Source organism: Lepus europaeus, unplaced genomic scaffold (genome assembly GCF_033115175.1).
Source record: "Lepus europaeus isolate LE1 unplaced genomic scaffold, mLepTim1.pri SCAFFOLD_29, whole genome shotgun sequence".
In the NCBI taxonomy this organism is placed as follows: Eukaryota; Metazoa; Chordata; class Mammalia; order Lagomorpha; family Leporidae; genus Lepus; species Lepus europaeus.
In genome coordinates, this window is record NW_026909167.1 from 8,378,488 (window position 1) to 8,381,860 (window position 3,373).

The 3,373-nt window shown below is 38.9% G+C and overlaps 1 pseudogene; it reads right to left on the reverse strand.

The window, feature by feature from the left end:
• Nucleotides 1-303: 303 nt before the first annotated feature.
• On the reverse strand, nt 304-2,219 carry LOC133754851 (vacuolar protein sorting-associated protein VTA1 homolog; annotated as a pseudogene).
• Between the last annotated feature and the right edge of the window lie 1,154 nt (nt 2,220-3,373).

Genomic DNA, 3,373 nt, shown 5'->3' on the forward strand with positions numbered 1-3,373 from the left:
AAAGCTTATTTCCAATATATATTTTCTGTGTTTTCATTTGCTGGAGCAGGGTTCAAAGGGTGTTTTTAGGATCTTGCCAACATCAGCCCTCTGTACCCATAAATTACCAAAGCCATTAAATGGACAATAAAAACTGGTTGAGGCTACTGATGAATGCTTCAAAAGGAATCTGATACACACAGATTTTATTGTCATATTCAACTCAACTGAAGTCTTTCTTGAAACTGTACTCTTGATAGGCTGAAGATAGTAATGGAGTTAATTCTTTATGCCAAAGAGACATGGATCTGTTGTACAAAGGCTTCATTCTCTGTCAGTCATCAGTAACTTGAGGTCTTTCTGTATATTCTGAATGGCAGTGTTTACATCTTCATATTGTAAAGCACTGCTAGCATATTTGCAGTATTTCTGAGCTCTCACAAAGTCCTCAGGTTTGAGGTGGATATGGCCTTGGGAAACCATACTGAAAAGTGCAGGATCAATGGCTGCAATAGTCTATAGAGTAGGTTGGATAGTATTCTTTGTTACACCCATGCTATGGGGCACTTTTGCTGGTGTATTGGCTGGGGCATGTGCACCCAGAGGACTCTGTATTAAATTATAGCTGTTTGATGGCATGCTGCCTGGGTCAAATGCTGAAGATGATAATGGCAGAGGTGTGTTGAATGGGCAGAGATGCTACTACAGCATCTTCATTTTCTTCACCATCAGTATCTTCCTCAATTGCAATAGGGCCTGCTTGAGTAGTCTCCTCATTCTTTAAGCAATTATGGATATATGTTGCCTTCCACCTTGCATACTTTGTGTGTTTCACATTTTCATCAGTGTTATGTCAAGCAAAGTTATGACATCTGTTAAAAGACTTGCAGTATAGAAGAACATGATCAGGTTTTTTGTGAAATCTCCAGCACAATGTTCATTGTCTGCATATATAAACATTTTCCAAGAATAATTCCCCAAATGGGCATAACCAACTACTCCTTGGGTAATAGCTTCATTATCACCCCCACTGTTTCTTTTTGTTGTTTTTGTGAAGAATCTGAGCCTGGATCAAGGCACAGCTATTTTAGGCTAGGCCTCCATCTTGTAACTCAGGCCTGACCAGACCCTGAACCCTTTGGCAAAATCTCCCGAAAGAAGAAAAATAAACTCCCCTTGTGATAAACTCCCCTAGCAACAGCCAATCAGCAGATAGCAGGGAAATACCTGCTATCCAGCTGTCTTTTCCAGGTGTCTATTTAGGCCATTAAGGTGATTGATAACATCCCCAAACCCTGCAGTTTGGAATATACACCCTCATGGCTTGGACCCTACACTTTAGCCAATCATTTTAAAAAGCATCAACCCCAAAGCCATCTAACCACCTTTACTAGGTCTATTCCCACCACTGGATTTACTAATCAATTTTAAGAGATGTTCTTTAAATTCTCACAGCATGAGATGATTTGCTGAATGGTGCTATAATGTATAGAATGTCTCTGAAAACCCTATATAAACCTCACAAAGGAAATGGGATGGGTCCTCATCAGATGACCGTTGTGATGATTGGAGGAGTGGACCCTAGATTGAGCTAGAACAATAAACCTCTTTGCTTTTGCATCATTGAAGTCTCTCATTGGGATAATTGAGTCCCATCCAAGTCTGGTCTAACAGTTGTTGTTAAGATTTATTTATTTATTATTATGGCAGAATTACAGAAAGACAGAGAGAAAGAGAGTCAGCCTCTGCCATCCACTCCCCAAATGGCCGCAATGGCCAGAGCTGTGCTGATCTGAAGCCAGGAGCCAGGAAATTCTTCCAGGTCTCCCACATGTGTGCAGGGGCCCAAGGACTTGGGCCATCTTTCTACTTCTTTCCCAGGCCAGAGCAGAGAGCTGAGTCAGAAGTGGAGCAGCTGGGACTTGAACTGGAGCACATATGGGATGCCAGCACTGTAGGCCAGGGTTTTAACCTGCTGTACCAGTGTCAACCCCCCAACTCTTTATTAAGAGCTCCTAACTGACCTGTTAATTTTGATAAAAATTTATGACACTCAGGAGTTTTATTATCAATCTTCATTCTAGTTTGCATGGCATATAAATGACCCCCTTGGTGAAATACATAATGATCAAACGATGGCTGCCAACAAACACCCCTCAGATCATTTCTTGAGCAACTATTCAGTAATAGGCCACCACAGGGTCCTACTTGTCATGCTCCTGAACCATCAGGTGATGCTGTATGTTCTTTTATTTTTTAGTTTTTTATTTTATTTTTTTTTTATTTTGACAGGTAGAGTTATAGACAGTGAGAGAATGAGAGAAGGTCTTCCTTCCGAATGTTCTTGGTATTTTGATTGAGATCACATTGAATCTGTGAATTGCTTTTGAGGGGCTGGCACTGTGGAATAGTAATTTGAGTCTCTGTGGCATTGGCATCTGATATGGATGCCAGTTTGGGTCCCAGCTGGTACTCTGATCCAGCTCTCTGCTTATGGCCTAGGAAGGCAGTGGAAGATGGCCCAAGTGCTTGGGCTCCTGTATCCACATAGGAGATGAGGAGGAAGCTCCTAGCTCATGGGTTCAGATCAGCCCAGCACCAGCCATTACAGCTATTTGGAGAATTAACCAACAGTTAGAAGGCATCGGTTTTTTTCTCTCTGTCTCTCTATAACTTCCTCTCAAATAAATAAATGATTGTGAAAGTAAAATTAAAAATAATTTTTATTGGTAGAATGGGAATTTTGATGATATTAGTTCTTCCAATTTATGAATATCAAAGATTTTTCCTTTTTTTGTGTTTTCTTTTTTTTCTTTAATGTTTTGTAATTTTTCTTATAGAGATCTTTCACACCCTTGACTAAATTTATTCCAAGGTAATAAAAAATTTTATGGTTATTGAGAATGGCACTGATCTGATAAGTTATTTTTCAGCTATGGCATTTTTGTGTATATAATGGTTATTGATTTTTGTGTGTTGATTTCATATTTTACAACTTTACCAAACTTTCTTGTGAGTTTCAATAATCTCTTGGTGGAGTCTTTTGGTTTTCCAATAATTAGAATCATGATACCTGCAAACAGGTTATTAGGCTTTCTCCTTTCTAATTTGTTTTCCTTTGATTTCTTTTTCTTGCATTATTGCCATGGCTAAAACTGTCAGTAGTGTATTGAACAGCAGTAGTGATGGAGAGCAACTTTGGTTTCAGATCTTAGTGGAAATGCTTCCACGATTTCCCATTCAATATGATGTTGGTTGAAGATTTGTCATATATTGCCTTGATTGTGATAAGGAATGTTCCTTCTATTCCCAACTTGCTTAAGGTTTTTATAATGAAAGGTTGCTTTTTATCAAATACTTTCTCTTCATTTATTGATCATCATGTGGTTTTTAT